Source organism: Macaca fascicularis, chromosome 5, assembly GCF_037993035.2.
Source record: "Macaca fascicularis isolate 582-1 chromosome 5, T2T-MFA8v1.1".
NCBI lineage: Eukaryota > Metazoa > Chordata > Mammalia > Primates > Cercopithecidae > Macaca > Macaca fascicularis.
The window spans coordinates 122,992,368-123,010,339 of record NC_088379.1 but is presented as its reverse complement, the minus strand read 5'-3'; the positions used below and the strand labels follow the sequence as shown (position 1 = coordinate 123,010,339).

General features: G+C 33.5%; 1 long non-coding RNA gene across 1 annotated transcript in view; it reads right to left on the bottom strand.

The window, feature by feature from the left end:
* The window catches only part of LOC123573616 (uncharacterized), a 48,175-nt gene that overhangs the window by 15,748 nt on the left and 14,455 nt on the right, over window positions 1-17,972 (bottom strand). The window contains exon 2 of the long non-coding RNA XR_006698283.3: window positions 16,895-17,024. This is a non-coding gene — a long non-coding RNA (uncharacterized lncRNA). The remainder of the gene's footprint in view (window positions 1-16,894; window positions 17,025-17,972) is intronic.

Sequence of the window (17,972 nt, the reverse complement as noted above, 5' to 3'; positions counted from 1 at the left end):
AACAAGGCAAAGATAAAAGAAAAGAAAAAGGAAGGAGGAAAATTACATGAAAAATCTATACTTATGGTCTGTCTTGAATTTCTCCTCTCTCATTACTCCTTGAAAACATCCTTTCATCTAATAGCCCATTTTAAGGTTTATCTCATTTATCTCACCTGTCTACTGCCTTTGATCCAAGTGATCAAGCTTTTGTTCTTAACATGTTGCTTAGCTTCTCAGCACCACGTTAACACTGATTTTCTCCTCTCTCAGGCTCTCCTCTGTCCATCTTGATTTCTTTTCTTCTCCATTGTCTCTCATCACTGGTATATCCCTAGGATCTGTCCTTGGGTTTCTCTTTGCAATTGTATTTTTAGTGACATAAATACTAGAATATCCCTCCATTTATTTAGATTATGTTTAACTTTTCTCAATAATTTGAATTTTCTATGTAGAGATCTTACTAACCATTTTTTAAAATTTATTTGTTGCCATTTTAACATCTTGAAGCTATAATAGAAGTTATTTCTTTTTATTTTTAATTTATGTTTCAAGTGTTTATTTCTGGCATATATAATTTTGAATGTCAACTTTTTATCTAGGAACTGGACTAAATGCGCTTATTCATTATGTTCATTCATTGTAGTTTCTTTTTAATTTTCTTTTTTTTATTTGTTGTTTTTTAATTTTTTAATTTTTAATTGTAGGTGCATTGTAGGTGCATATGTTCACAGGGTAGTGAGATGTTTTGATACTGAAATGCAATGGGAATAAGCACGGCATGGAGAATGAGATACCTATCCACTCAAGCATTTATCCTTTGAGTTGCAAACAATCCAATTACACTTTTTAAATTATTTTAAAATATACAATTGCTATTATTACTTATAGTCACCCTGTTGTGCTACCAATAGTGGGTCTTCTTTACTCTAGCTACATTTTTAAACCCATTAACCATCCCCACCTACCCCCAAACCCCCAACTACCATTTTCAGTCTCTGGAAACCATCCTTCTAATCTGTGTGTCCATGAGTTCAATCATTTGGATTTTTAGTTCCCACAAATAAGTGAGAATATGCAATGTTTGTCTTTATGGGCCTGACTTATTTCACTTAACAGGAAGATCTTCAGTTCCATTTAAGTTATTGTAGATGACTAGATCTCACTCTATTTATGGCTGAATAGTACTCCATTGTGTATAATTACCACATTTTCTTGATCCATTTATCTATTAATGGACACTTAGGTTGCTTCTAAATCTTATCTATTGTAAATAGTGCTGCAAATAACACAGGAGTACATGTATCTCTTCAATATACTGATGCCCTTTCTTTTGGATATATCCAGCAGTGAGATTGCTATAGCATATGGTAGCTCAGTTTTTAGTTTTTAAGGAACTTCAAAATTGTTCTCTATAGTGGTTGTACTAATTTACATCCCAACCAATAGTGTACAAGGGTTTCCTTTTCCCCACATCCTTGCTAGCATTTGTTATTGCCTATCTTTTATACAAGAGATTTGGATAAAAACAATTTTAACTGGGATGAGATGATATCTCAGAGTAGTTTTGATTTGCATTTCACCATGGCACGTGTATAACTATGTAACAAACCTGCACATTCTGCACGTGTCCATTTTTTTAGAGAAAATATAAAAATAATGAAGAGACATACAAATGGCAAGCAGACATATGAAAAGGTGTCCAATATCATTGATCATCTTTTTAATTTTCTATGTATGTGATCTTTCATCTAAATTTTAAAAGTTTTTTTTTTTTTTTGCATAGTTGCACTTGCTCAGGCTTCTACTACAATGGTAAATAGTAATGGTGGTTACATTGTGAAAATATTGGTTTCTATGCTGATCTCATGATATACTTTAAAATTATAGTGCAATATTTTTGTTTGTCTTTCTCTACCCATTATTACATTCAAAAGATCCATTGCATTCTCAGTTTGATAAGACTTAAATGATTTTTAATGTGTGTTAAATCTTAACAAATTATTGTTCTGTATCTACTGAGATTACCTTGATTTTAAAATTTTGAACCAAACTTTTATTAATTGAGAAAATACAGATTGGTCTTGATGTATTATTTTATTATATTCAGGGTGTTTATTATTTTGTTTAGGATCTCTGCACCTATGCTCATAACTGAACTTCAATTTTGGTAATCTTCATATCATGGTTAATATTGCTATCAAGTTTGTGCTCACCACATACAGTAAGTGGCTAATATTTCATCTTTTTCTCATCTTAAGAATTCACTTAAGATTCTTATTTTTTTCTTCATTTTATGCATAATAGAATTCATGCATGAAGCTATTTGGTCTTGGAAATCTCTTTAGTTGGAAGTTTATAATTTTTATTGAGAGGTAAATTCCTTGAAAGTTAGAGAAAGGAAAACAGAAAGAAAAAAGTAAAATTCTCCTTTACTATCTATACTATCCAAGAGTTAACAAAATTGACAAATTACGGATTCTCCTCTTTTACACTCACCCTTTCATGTCTTATATTATCTGTTGTGGTACCATTATTTTTATTCCTGCTATTAATTATGTGGACTCTCTATTCTCCTAGATTGGCTCTTAGCAAATTTATTAGCCTTTCCTGAGAATCAACTTTTTATATTCTTAATCTTTTCTATTGCTTTATTTTATCCAATATCATTTATTGTTTTTCACTTACCTTGTTATATACTTTCTTCTAGTCTCTGAATTTAATTTCTTCTTATGTATCTGTATTCTTGAGATAAATGTTCACTTACTGTTTTTCAGCATTTCTTCATTACTTGTTTGCATAAATCTTTTTAAATGCAGCTGTATCTTCATCTAATAAGTTTTAAGGTTACATATTTACCACCATAAAATTTAAAAATATTTTATAATTTTTAATTTTATTTTTTGACTCAAGGTTAATTAGAAACATGCAGCTTAATTTATAAACAATTAGAGATGTTCTAATTATATCAATGATTTCTAATGTCATTTTCCCATGGGAAAATGGTTTGAGAGCATATTCTATATAATTTTTAATATTTGAAATTATATGATCCAGAATTTTGTCAATTTTTGAAAATATTTTATTTGTACTTATAGATAATATTTTTGACACATTATCCTGTAGATGTTGAGTCAAATTTTTAATTGTTTAATTTATATATTTCAAATACTTATTAATTTTTATCCTGTTTCTTCATTTATTGAGAAAGATGTCTTAATTTTTTTATTCCTATTTTTGGCTCGTCAATATGATTTTTTAATTCTGCCCATTTTTGTTTGCATATTTTGAGTCTATGCTATCAAATGTATGGTAAGAACACAAATTTAGAATACTATGTCTTTCAGATGAATGCAAGCTTTACCCTTAGAAATGTTGTTCTTTATTTTTAGTAATTATTATTTTCTTTAAAATCTGTTTTGTCTACCTTTACTGAAATCACATCAATTTAAATCAGGTTAAGATTTGTACTAAATGTATTTTTATATCATTCTAGTTTAGTATTTTGTGACTTCATATTTTAGAAGAACTGGATGATATTATTTTTTCTTTTTGAAAGATATATTTTAATCCAGCTGGAAAAAAATATTTGTTATGATTTAAGGTATTTAGTTCATTTCAATATAACAGTTTACTTCAAATTTATCAACTATTTTTTTTCTTTGCCTTGATTGTTCTAGGTTGTTTTTTCACTATTTTATTACTTTATTATATTTTATTTATTTGTCTTTATTGGCTTGTTGATTGCATAATTTTCACTCTTCCACGTTTTGTTTTATTTTTCACTCTAGGTTGCAACATTCATTACTAGAGTACAACAAAGAAATTTCCAAACACTTTGGCTCCACTTACCCTGGCAAGGCTTATATGTGATTGTTGTTTTATGTTTTTGTATATGACATACATATACATATATTACATGTATTAATATTTAATATATTATACTTAATATATTTAAATATATGTAATACATAAAAATATATATTCTACAAGACACAATACTCTTACATAGTTAATGTTTACTTAGATTACACATATATTTAGCTTTTCTATTGCTGTTTATTTCTTCATTGTGATGAGTTTCTTCTCATGAACAACATTGTGTGCAGTTTGCAGTACATTGTTGGTTTTTTTTTTTTGTAGGATGATATCACAGAATATAAAATTTCAGACAAGGGAATATTGTACTTCAGCACTGTGAAGATACCATTTCAGTATTTTCTGACTTCCAGTATTTGTTTTCTGTTGAGAAATCAGGTGTTTATCTGGTTTTTCCCTTTGAAAGTAAATCTATTCTTATCCCTTGATACCTCAACAACGTTTATGTTTTCTCTGACTTTTGGAATTTTCATGTGCTGTATTTCAAAATGATTTGATTTGTATTTACTTCCTTGCATTTCATAGAGTTTCTGTTATTGTGACTTCATAACCTTTATTAGTTTCAGGAAATTCTTAACTCCAAAAATATTGCTGTGCTTTATTTTCTTTTCCAGTCTTCTAAAATTTCAATAAAATATATAAGGCCTTATCTCTTTATTTTTTATATCTCATTTACATTTTCAATCATTTTGTCAACACATGCTTAATTTTACATATAGTCTTCTGACATATATTACTATTTTTGAATTAATACATTCTACTACTAATTTCTGTATTGACTTTATAATATTTGTTTTTATATTTCTAGTTATAGGAATTTTCTTTGGATTGTTTACCATAATTCCTGTTAGATTGTATCTTACCTCATTACAGGTATGAAGTAAAGTCATTTTAATGAATGTGTCTAATATTTCAATTACCTAACTTCCTGTGGGTTATATTTTCAATCAATTGCAGCACCCGAGGCTACATATCAAGCAGGCACAGCCAAACTGGGGCCCCAGGAGAGGCCAGCAGACCAAAGGGTGCTCAGGTCAGACCAGCCTTGTCTGATGGACAAGACTGCCATGCAGAGTTCAGGTCCGACAGTTCCCTTAGGGCTAACAACTCCTATGGGAGCAGGTCGAGCCTAGGGAGATGAGCATCCCTGAACGTGCTCCACTTTACGGACTCCCACACCAAATCCTCTGGACTTCATACTGACACCAAATCCTCTGGGCTTCATACTGACTGGAGTGCTGCCCCTGCCACTTCTCTAAGCAACTTTCTCTGCCAAATCAAGTGTCCATTGTTGTCAAGGGGTCTCCTCTTGCTAGAATTCTAGAGGCCTGTGGCAAGAGCGACTTGCTTCTTGCCAATTCAACTCACTCATTCCTCTGGAGTCACTGGGGCCCAGGAACAAGTCCTGGTGCATGACAGCCCTGTGTGGGGTTCCCAGATTCCTCCCCCTTCAGCCCAGGTTCTGTGTCTTCCCTCTGTCCACTCTCAATGCTTCCCCTCTGAAAGACGTCTTAATGTGTGCCAGTCATTTTGATGCCTTGCTGGCAGCTTTTCCAAGACCATCTAGTTGGATATTTTGCTCTGAAATCTGGACCATTTATTTTAATTATCATAAACAGTATTTGAGATTATTATATTAGTTTCATTTTATTGATAAGGAAACTGAGGCTTATAGATGTTAACATGTTGGAGGTGACATGGCTAAAAAGATATTTCAGATCATTTGTCTCTGGAAACGAGACATATCTGTCTCATGAGAAAGATAATCAATTATATCTCATGCATTTAGATTAATTTTTCAAATCATTATGAGAGTAAACTCAACTTTAGATTAATTGATTAATAAATTAAAAATATAACATGATGAATGTATAAATTACTGGGCTTGATGTTTGACTTCTGAATGGGACTGTTTACTCTCTGTATAGAACAAGTCTCAGGGACTTTTCTGGTTGTAAAAGTAATCTGGTACTTTCTGGATTTTTAGTAGATTAAAGTAAAACAAGAACAATATAACAGGCAAACTCCTTAAGTTAGACATCACTTACACATATCATAAGAGGAAAATAATTTGTAAATGTTCCCCAATTTTCCTCCATAATTCAGAGAATAGTTTAAGCAGGTATTTTACCTTCAGAATTCAAACACAAACAGTTCACCCATTATTCACATATTACTGGTTGAAAGTCTTTTAAGTACAATTTTACTGAAATAATGGGACAACTGCATGACTCTATAGTAAAAAATGTGAAGTACATTTCGAAGTATATCACAAGGTACAGTTAAGCAAACATGAGTGTTTCAAATACACACATTTTTATCAGATCCGGGTAAACCTTCCATTTTTGTTCCTGTCAATCTTTTGACAAGAAAGGCTTGTCATTTTTGTTTAAGAAAGTAAAAGTGCTTACAAATGAATGCTCTTGTGACATAGTAGACTGTTAAATTGTCTTCTGACTCTTGCTGCTGCTGTTTGACCATTAATCATATAAATAGGGAACAATAACATGGAGATTCATGTTTCTAGCTGTCACAAACACTGGTTTGTCACAAATGTCAGTTATATACTCAGCAAGAACTACGACATTAACAAAGAATTATTTTGGTTCTAGGAAAGGGATTACTCATCTGCTCCCTAGAAAATCCACTTTTATATATTTTTTTCTGCTGACAGATCTGGCAGTTTATCTTTTATTTGCAGTGTCCATATTCTTCACCATCAACCCTACATATTTGAACCATGAATCTATGGAAGAAACTGTAGACAATCGCCAAAGATATCTTAGAAAGCTGTAGCTCACTCATCTGTCATTCTTTATAATACTTACTTTTAGTACCCATACAATGCAAAAATATTTTTAATTAAGACAAAATAAATGAGAAATCTTCTAATGGAGTCATAAACCTAGGCATATATTTTTAAAGACTTCAAAGTACTGTACCTGAAGAAAAAAGACATAAGACCACAAACTAACTCAGATTCTTTTGAAGTTCCAGATTAAGTAATCATAATGTAAAATCTTAAATTTATTAAAGATAGAGCTCCAGAAGAATTTGGACCTTCTTGTCCATTCTTTAAATTGCTGTAATATCTTATTAGCCAATCAATGTAATTATTTTACTTGCTCAAGGGAACTGGTCCATTTACATTTATATTAAAAAAAAAACCTCAAAAGTTTTGTAGAAAGTTTATTAACCTAGCCAGTTCCATTGTATTTTCTTTATTCTACTAGATTATGTCTTGTAAATTAATTGTCTTGTAGAGCATCTGGGCACATATTCAGGCCCTTCATTTTCTCTTTGCTATTGTGATTTCCATTTCTTTATTTTGGCATTTATAATTTAAAAATAAATGTATAGGGATTGTCTTAACTAACCATGTGCTCCCTTAATATAGTATCTATAAACAATATCTAAAGTGATCCTCACCCAGGCATCTCTTCCATAGAACTTAAAATTATTGTTTACATAAATAAAGTAAAATAAATGTCATTTTACTGTAGCTTTATTGGCTACTTTGACATAAGTACTCACTTACAGGATTCACTTATGCTTTAACATCATGAATCATAAACAGTTATAATTTTTCTTATTTATTGTAGGCAGTAAGTATAATAAAGCCATAGACGAGGAATAGCATCTAGCTCTTGAACTACTTTTCCTTTATTTTTTGTATTCTTCTTCATGCTTTCTTTAAAAGAAAATGATTAAATCACAATTCCTTCCCAACTCTTTCTTCCTTGAGTTTTATTTATTGTTTTCAAAAATATTATGTATCAAATCCAAATGCATATTTTACTTCAATATAAGACAATCTGTTATGAGAACAACATGTAGAAAAGCTTGAAATGCATGCTCTGAAGTAATAATGGAATACATATAGTCATATATATTAATAAATCTCTTGTAGTGTTGATAAATCTTAGTGTGCCTACAAAAACACAGTTCATTTAGACTTTGCCTCTTTGCGCTGTATTTGCCTACATCCTTTTATGAGACAATCACTCTATTGCCAAAGTAGTGAATGTAATGATTTTTTAAAAATCTTTGATTTAAACATTTAACGTCATTTTGAGTTAATTTTTGTATATGGTGGAAGATAAGGGTTCAGTTTCATTCTTCTGCATAAGTTTAGACACTTTTCCTAGCACCATTTATTGAATAAGGTGAGCATTCCTTGTTGTTTAGTTTTGATGACTTTGTTGAAGATCAGTTGGTTATATTTGTGTGGCTTAATTCTGGTTTCTCTATTCTGTTGCATAGATCTATGTGTCTATTTCCATACCAGTACCATTATGTTTTGGTTACTATAGCCTTATAGTATAGTTTGAAGTCAAGTAATGTGAAGCCTCTGGTTTTGTTTTTTGTTCTTTTTGTTTAGGCTTGCTTTGGCTATTCAGGCTCTTTTTTCATTCCCTATGCATCTTAGAATTGATTATTTTTTCTAATTCTGTGAAAAATGATGGTAATTTGATAAGAATTGTGTTTAATCTGTAAATTGCATTGGGTAGTGTGGTCATTTTAATCATGATTCTTCTAATCCATAAGCATAGGATGTTTTTCCATTTGTTCGGGTGATTTATTATTTCTTTCACAGGTCTTTTATAATTCTCGTAGTAGAGATATTTCACCTCCTTGGTTAAGCCATAAATATCTTAAGCCATAAACATAGGAATAAGTCTTCTGGACATTGGCCTAGAAAATAATTTATGACCCAAGACATCAAAAGCAATTGCAACAAAAACGATCATTGACAAATGGAACTTAATGAAATGAAAAGAGCCGCACAGCAAAAGAAACAAACAACAGAGTAAACAGACAACCTACAGAATTGGAGAAAATATTTGCAACTATGCATCCAACAAAGGACTACTATCCAGAATTTATAAGGACCTTAAACAAAAGACCAAGAAAATAAAAACAAATAACTGCATAAATAGTGGGCAAAGGACGTGAACAGACATTTCTCAAAAGAATATGTAGACGTGACCAACAAACATGAAAAAAAAATGTTCGACATCACTAATTATCAGAGAAATACAAACTAAGACCACGATGATACATTGTAAGTATATACAATAAGAAAAAAATAAAATGACAATGATATATTATCTCACACTAGTCAGATGGCTATTATTAATAAGTCAAAAAACAACCTATGTTGGCAAGAATGTGGAGAAAAGGGAATGCTTATACACTATTGGTGGGAATATAAATTATTACAGCCTCCATTAAAAACAGTATGGGGATTTATCAAAGACACCTGCACTCATATGTTTATTGCAGTACTATTCACAATAGCAAAGACAGGGAATAAATCTGTGTCCATCAATTGTGGATTGGATAAAAATGATACATATAGACCAGGTAACACTGTGCAGCCATAAAAAAAGCATGAAAATATGTCCTTTGCAGCAACATGGATGCCATTGGAGACTATTATCCTAAGTGACTTGAAAGCAGAAATAGAAGATCAAATCCCACATGTTCTCACTTATAAGCGGGAAGTAAAGACTGGTTACACATAAAAATGAAATTGGAAACAACAGATACTGGAGATGCCACAAAATAAGTGGGAAGGATCAGGGCAAGCGTTGAAAACTGGCTATTGAGTACTATGTTCACTATTTGAGTGATAAGTTCACCAAAATCCCACACACAGCATCACGCAATACACCCATTTCAATACCTGCACTTGTGAATCCTTAATCTGGAATTATTTTTAAAAATTCACCACTGCAATTACTCTCCTAAAACTTAGCAAACTTCCTGAACTCATTCTGAAAAAAGTTTAAAAATCTTTGAAAATTCTAAAACAATTATAAAATATCTTTATTCAAGTTAATTAGATCTCAGAGCTCATGCCTGCAATCCCAGCACTTTGGGAGGCCGAGGTGGTCAGATCACCTGAAGTCAGGAGTTTGAAACCAGCCTGGCCAATATGGTGAAACCTGTTCCTACTAAAAATACAAAATTTAGCTAGGTGTTGTGGCACACATCTGTAATCCCAGCTTTTTGGAGGCTGAGGCAGTAATCACTTGAACCCAGGAGGTGGAGGTTGCAGTGAGCCGAGACCCAAGACTCTGCCACTGTACACTGTACTCCAGCCTGGGTGACAGAGCAAGACTAGGTCTCAAAAAAAAAAAAAAAAAAAAATTACCTAAGGTGTTTATTATTTGTTTCAAAGAATTCATCAATGAAACAAACTGGGTTAGACTTCTCTTTGTGGGAAAGTTGGTGGTGAATTTTATTGATTTAACAGTTTGTTAAGGTATTCAGATTATCTGTTTCATATTGTGTCAGTTTGGGCAAGTTATTTTTTCTAGAACTTTATTTCATGTAAGTTATTAAGTTTTTTAAATTATTCTCTTAATGTCTTTTTAAAATCTATAAGATCTCTGGTGTTAACATCTTTCACTATCCAATTCTGATATTGTCAATCTGTATTCTCTTCTCTCTTTTTCTTTTGATCAGGCTAGTTAAGGGTTGATTAATTAAATCTATCTATTCAAAGAACTAAATTTTAGCTTTCTCAATATTTTAATACAATAATATTTAATCAAATAAGTAATATTTAATTTAATTTTATGTTATAATTACATGAGAGAACAAACGGTATTAGATGTGGGCATATTCAATTGAAGAATTGAATAATCTATAACCATCCTTCTTTGGAAGGTTTTCCAGGTATTCAAAGATATTTGAGGCTGAGTGCAGTGGCTCATGCCTGTAATCCCAGCACTTTGGGAGGTCGAGGGAAGCAGATAATTTGAGGTCAGGATTTCAAGACCAGCATAACCAACATGGCAAAACCCCGTCTCTACTAAAAATGCAAAAATTAGCCAGGTGTTGTGGTGTATGTCTGTAGTCCCAGCTACTCGGGAGGCTGAGGAAGGAGAGTTGCTTGAACCTGGGAGGTAGAGATTACAATGAGCAGAGATTGCGCCACTGCACTACAGTCTGGGTGACAGAGTAAGCCAAGACTTCATCTCAAAAAAAAGAGAGGGGGAGGAGGGGACTTGAGTGTTGTTATATTAGTTTTTGGTCACTGCAGCTATATGGGAATTAGGGGCACCCCAAGTCCAGTAATGATGTGCCTCTTTTAGACTTGTAGAGGTATGCCCTTAGCTCTTATGATTGCAAGACAGAGACTCTGGTTCCCTTCCCTTACTTTCTCCCATACAAATGGGGAGTCTCTCTTTGTGCTAAACTGCCTGGATCTGGAAGAGGGGTGACACAACATACCTGTGGCCACCACCATTGGAACAGTTCTGGATCAGAGCTTAAGCCAGCATGGTACTGGGTCTCACCTAAGGTCCATGGAAACCACTGTCTGGCTACTGCTTATGTTTGTTCAGGGACCTAGCTCTCTACAGTCAGCAGGTGGCAAAGCCAGCAAGGCTTTTCCACTTCCCTTTAGGGCGGTGAGCTCCCCCTGGCTCTGTGTGGGTCCAGAGATGCCACTGGGGAGCCATGGCCTAGCCTCCAAAACCATATGGATCTACCCTTTGCTCACTTCTACTACAGCTAAGCTAGCACCCAAGACACAAGAGAAAGTCTTCTCACTAATTCCTCCCTTTCCACAAGTAGCAAAGTCCCTACCATGGCCACCACTGCCCCAAGCTCACTGCAAGTACTGCCGGGCTACCACTGATGTTCACTCAAGGTCCAGGGACTCTTTCTTCAGCTTGTGGTGAATGCTCCCAGGTCTGCGACTCTCTCTTCAGGGGAGTGAACTCACCTTTGGTTCACAGCATGTCCAGAAATGCTATCGAAGTGCCAAGGTCTGGAACTGGGGACCCCAAGTGCCCACTTGGTGCTCTACCCCATTGTGGGAAAGCTGGTAGCTAAGCTATGAGACAAAGTTCCCTTTACTCTTCCCTCTCCTTTTCTCAATCAGGAGTCCCTTCCAGTAGTCACCACAGCTGGGAATGTGCTGGGTCACACTCAAAGTCAGCACATGTTTGAGTCCTATCAAAGGCCCATGATTAGTACTGCCTGACTACCAATGCTGGCTATTCAGGGCCCAAGAGCGCTTTAGTTAGCAGGTGATGAATCCTGCCTGGATTTCCCACCCACGGTGTGGTTAGAAATGTCATCCTGAAGCTAGAACCTGCAAAAAGGGTCTCAGGACTTTTCCTGTTGCTCTATCCTACTGTGGCTGACCTGGTGTCTAAATTTCAAGACAAAGTCCCCTTTACTCTTTCGTCTCCTCTCTTCAAGCAGAAGGAAGGAGTCGCTCCCAAAGCTTTGAGCTGCACTGCCTGGCTTTAGGGGAGTGGTGACACAAGGACTCCCTTGACCACCATGGCTGATGTCTCATTAGGTCACACACCCCCTCAAATACACTGGCTTTGAGCTCAGCACGGCACCAGAACTTGACCAGGAATTGCAGTCCTTGTCGCCTAGATTGCCTTTCAAGTTTATTTAGAAACTTATAACACTTTGGCTCGTGGTGGTGCGGATTGACGGCCCTCAGGTTCCGGCTGCTAGGATGGGTGATTCTCCTCTGGCTACAGCTGGTCTAAAAATGCTTCCTCTGTAGGTGTTGAGTAAGTTCCGTTCAGTGCAGCTTTCTGCTGTGATAGGGAGCGCTGATTTCCAACGCAAAGTTCCGCATTCACTGTGCTGTCTCTCTCCCTAAGTGCATAGATTATCTCTCAGCACCAAGTGGCTACTGCTATGGGATAGGGAATGGGTGGAGTCGGCAATTCAAGACTGTCTTTTCTATTCTTGTCACTGCCTCTTTCAGTGATTTGAAGTTAGAACTAGATGCTGTGTTCAGACACTTAATTTTTGATTCTTATGAAGGTACGTTTTTTGTATGGATAGTTGTTCAGTTTGATGTTCGTGTGGGGACAAACTCTTATTCAGTCATTTGTTCTGCCTCCCTTTTGAACTGTTATTCTTTTCTCAAATATTTAAAATTGAAAGTATAAATAGGTATGAATGAATCAAGCTTTTTCAGGGATGCTTGACCATGAACTTCAACTATTCCGCTTATTGTCAGTTAAGCTTCTATTTTGTTAATATTTTGATATAAGCATTAAATAACATAATGCTTCTAAAGTGCTTCAAAACTGTTTGACACACAAAAGTTGGTAATAATTTCCACTTTTATCTTACCTTTCTCCTCATTTTTTTCCTCTTTGATTCTTCAATCAGTGTTCACAGAGATGTAAACTTACTCTTCAGCAAACATTTGTTTATTGATTAATAGTGGTACTTTTCAATCTATTATTTCAATAGCTCTATTGTTATTGTTGAAATATAATAAATCTGTACATATTTCAAGTGTAGAATTTGATATATTTTGGCATGTGGATATACTCATGATTCCATCAGCACAATTAAAGTAGTGAACATGTCTAGCTCTTCAATAAGACCTATTTAAATTCCTCTTTCCCTCCCAAAGCTCTCCTTCCCATGTAACCACTGATGTGTTTTCTTCCATTATATAGAGTAGTTTGCATTTCCTACAGTTTTATATAAATGATTTCATGCAGTATGTACTCTTGATTGCCTGGCTTCTTTCATCTAGTATAATTAATTTGAGATTTATCACAATTGTAGTGTGAAACGATAGTTTACTCCTTTTTTAATGCTGAGTAGTATTTTTTTATTTTTTTCCTGAAGAAATAGCCTTTCTCTCAGGCCATATCTACAACACTCATAATAATGTTTTAAAAATCATGTTTTCCCCAATGTGGTATAGTTTGTTAAAAAGAGACATTTCTATGATTTAGCCAAATTAGTGCACTCTTTGAAGTAAGCTAATATTAAAATTTCATTTGATAGCGATTTAGAACATTGGATTTTTTTTTGTTCATGACAACAATACATTTTTAAAAAGTGTATTGCAATGAAGTAAAATAATAAATGGCCAAAGTAAAATAAGAGATAATTTTATTTATTGAGAAATATAACTTGGCATTGCTGGTTTTCAAGCAATACAATTGAGATATCTTTCAGTTTCCCATTAAGATATTGAAGGTATGTTTAATAAGTAAAGTCTACTAGCCAGAAAGATCAGTGTTTTCCCAATTTTTTCAAATGGAGAATCAGATATCAATATACTTGCCCCATGTAAAGTAAGAAAAAAAAAAGTAAGTGAGATTACTTGAATTGATAATCGTACAGGGGAACCAAAACCATTTTTAAAATGTTTCCACTAGGAAATGGTTTTGTGCCTGTTAAGCATGCGAAATGTGCCACTATCTGGCTTTTAATAATATTATGCCTTTCCAATGACTCCATGAACAAATCACACTTCTAATAGTTCAAATTAATTATAAAATCCAAATAGTCACAGATAACACTTCTGCTTTTCCATGTGATAGGCACAGACTAGAATGATGCAAAATATGGCTGTGCCAGTTAAAAATAGCAAAATTAATGGTTAAGGTAAAAGATGTAAAAAGGAAATGAAGGGAAGGTTATTAGATAAGAGCAGCTTGCAAATGGAGTATTCAGATTTTGAGAGTTTTGTATATTTATGAAAAATAAAACTGACCTATAAAATAAGAATTAAAATATACTAACAGATTTGTGAACATTTACCCCAAATGCTTCATATTCTTTGAAATAAGATGCTCCAGTGTTAGAATCGGTATGTGATCAATAAATCATTTGCCAGTGTGTGAAATGTGTATTTTACTGATTTGCTAACTTATATTCATTTACTGATGCAAAAATATGTTAAATTCTCATTATGAATAAGTGTCAAATTAGGTGTTGATTTACATTTCTAACTTCATGGAGTTTACAGTGTACTGATGATTTAGGAAATAAATATTTATCCATATTACAAGACATAATATATAAAAGTTAATACTGAGGAAGAAGAAATAACAGACGATTCTACACTGAGCTTTGAAAGCCTGTTTGAGGAGTTTAATTTTAGCTGAGCATTGAAAGACAAGAGTGAAGGGTGAAAAGAAGGTGGAGAGTAGGAGGATGATATTTCCAGGATAGAAAACAGCTTACATGAATAAAATATAAATATAAAATAAAGCACAGCAAGAATTGTTCTTTTTGAGACAATATTTTCAGTCTATTTTCTTGTTTGGTTTATACAATCTTATTTCAATAATGTGTTACATCTGTATAAATTTATCAAATATTAAATATGTAGTTATAGGTCCTTCATTAGAATCCAAGATAACAGAATATTTAAACATGCAGGAAAATTGACTTATTTTAAAGTTGAAAATATCAAACACCACCTTTTGTCCTGAGTCAAATTAATTGGTGAAAAGGAGGCTTGAGAACACAAAGATTCAATTCTTTAAATAAGGGTGAGTAAATAAAATTATTGAAGGAAGATGCTGTAGTGTTCAATCTTATGCATCTGTATATCACTTGACATTTTCAGTAAACATCCATTTGAAATCCAGGATCAGATTCATGTCTAAATACTTTAAACCAGAACTAAATCCAACAGCTACCATCAAAATATATTTTCTTTTTTCTCCTAGCTAGTTCTCTTGCTAACAACACCTCTCATACAGTTTCAAAGCATCAAGATCTTCAACAGCTTCTCCTCTGCCAATTACAAATTTAAAAGTTGGATAGATTTACATTTTATTTGACTGAAAATTTTTCATTAGTTTGTATTAACAAGATCTCTAATGTTAAAATCCTGTTTCTTGCCTCATTACCTCTAACAGTAGCTTGCTCACTAGTATCCCACCTCTGACTCAAGCCTCTTCTAATAAGCCACTCACATTAGGGCAAAGTAAAGCTGCTAAGTCATAGTCACTGTCATTAGAACACCAGGCTGATTAAATAATACTCCCTGCAAACACCCCATACTCTTCTGTTTTCTTCTCTGACGTTACTTTCTGTTATCATCACTAATCTATTAGGGCCAAATATTACTTATGTTTAATTCTTCCTCATCTTGACAAGTTTATTATTTTTCTTAAAGGAATACATCTTTTCACTTTTAAATACCAAAGGTGTGGTTTATTAATTACAAAAGGTTCTTAATTCTTATGGAATTTAAGGCTTTTCACTTGAATTATACTTACTAGCATTCATACTATTTTCAATTAAGTTGCAATTTGTTCCAGAGAATGAACCAGAATATTACCTTGTATAATGTATAAATCAATTATTTTTTGCAGAGCTCAATTTCAGGAATTAAGTAATATCCCATGGTTTCATTAACATAAACTATTTAATGTAGTATTAGCTTGAAGTAGTATGTTTTGATGAATAAAAAAATGCTCAAATGACATATAGCAGGAATGGACTTGCTAATTAATTCTTCCTTAATTTATTTAAGCTTTATGTAAAGATCTCCCATTATGTGCAAGGTATTATTTTAAAAACAGAAGGCCCTGGATCCTGTAATGAGTAGGAAAACAAAGCTACTATACTGAAAAACCTTATAAAATTGCAGTGAAATATCTCACACAATTAGTTTTTTAATGTTTCTGCCAGTGTCCTTCGATCAACTCAGATTGTGTATATGTCAAGGACTGCATTTATTCATAATTCTCCGATATATACGTTTCTACAATGTTAATTGAAAGTTTTAGTACTAATAGAATTTAAGAACATGGGTCTCTCATGGTCTTTGTTTTACATTCAGTCTTTTCATTAGTTTCTGATTCTATGAATGTGTGCACATATGTATTGTGTGTTCATTCAGTAAGGTCAGAATATCCTGCAACAATCCATTAATATTTTGTATTCATTTCCACTCTCCTAACTACCACATGCACTTATTCACGTATGTTCTCTAATGACCAACATCTTAGAATATTTGCAAATTACAAATAAGTATCAGATCTCTAAAACTGTCCCAATAAAATCATTAATTTTATAATTCATATTAAGGTTCTGGTAAAACTTGATTTTTAACAAGACGTATCTTAGATGATATTCTGATGTTAATTATCTTAGTTAAACATGCAGTATTAAAGTCAATAATTTAATACTCTAAGATTAAATTATTCATGTGCACATGACAAGTTTTCCAAAGCACAACAGTGGAGTCGCTACAGAGCTCAGAACTGAACAGACATACCAGGTGTCACACACTCCTGAAGATGTTGAAGTTTCAGCTTAGACAGGAAGAGTGGAGGGACCTCACTGAGGACTTCAGGCATTAAGTTGAAGCTCCAGGGAAGGTACACTTTAAGAGGAAGAAATAGACCCTGGAAAAAGGCCAACACCAGTATTAAGCACAAAACAGAAACATCCAGCCCCGTGTCATTAAATACCATCTCTATTCTGAGGATTTCCAAAATCATAATTACAGCTCAGATCTCTCCATCAAATTTCTACTCATGTATTTAACTTTTTTGACTCTATTTAAATAATTAATGATAGCCATCTAATACTGAACTCTGCTTCTGCACTACCCCGCCTTGAAAAATAAAACTAAAACCTAAAAGTATACTCTTTCTATGTTGCTTTAATTGCTGGAAGTTAAATGTGCTAAAGTTCAGAATCTTCAGGTCATCTTTACGCTACCATTTTTTTACACCTCCCATGTTAGCAAATGCAACCATCAACAAACACAACCATATTTCATTCATTTCACTGCTTGTGCGCATCCATGATACCACTGTTTCCACCAGTTTTTTTTTTTTCCATCAGTAGCATCCTAATATGCTCCCTACTTTCATCTTTGTCCCCACACCAACCCACAGTCTCTTTCTACATTTCATGGGCTTTAGTTCTTTATTAAGCAAAACATGTTTCTGTCTCAGAACCTTTGTTCTGCTTTGTTTTCAGCCTGGAATGCTCAGCCTCAGAGTCTACATGAATTTCCTTTGACAACCTGTGAACAATACATCTCTTACCCTCTTTATTCTCATTCTTAGCACTTATCATCTGACAAATTATATTTATATTCGATTATTTTTGTCTTTCTCCATATGAATATATGCATCATTAAAAGTAGAGCTGTTTTTGTGTGTATGTTCTTCGGTGACCCAAGCATCTAAAACAGAACACGACATACATAGGAACTAACTATAAATACAGCCTTTGTGGCTGCAGGTTGGAAAGAGAGGACAAAAACAATAGGTGATAAGATGGAAGCTGTACGCAGAAAAAATGAGAAACCATGCTATGACTTGAAGCACAGAAGCGACATG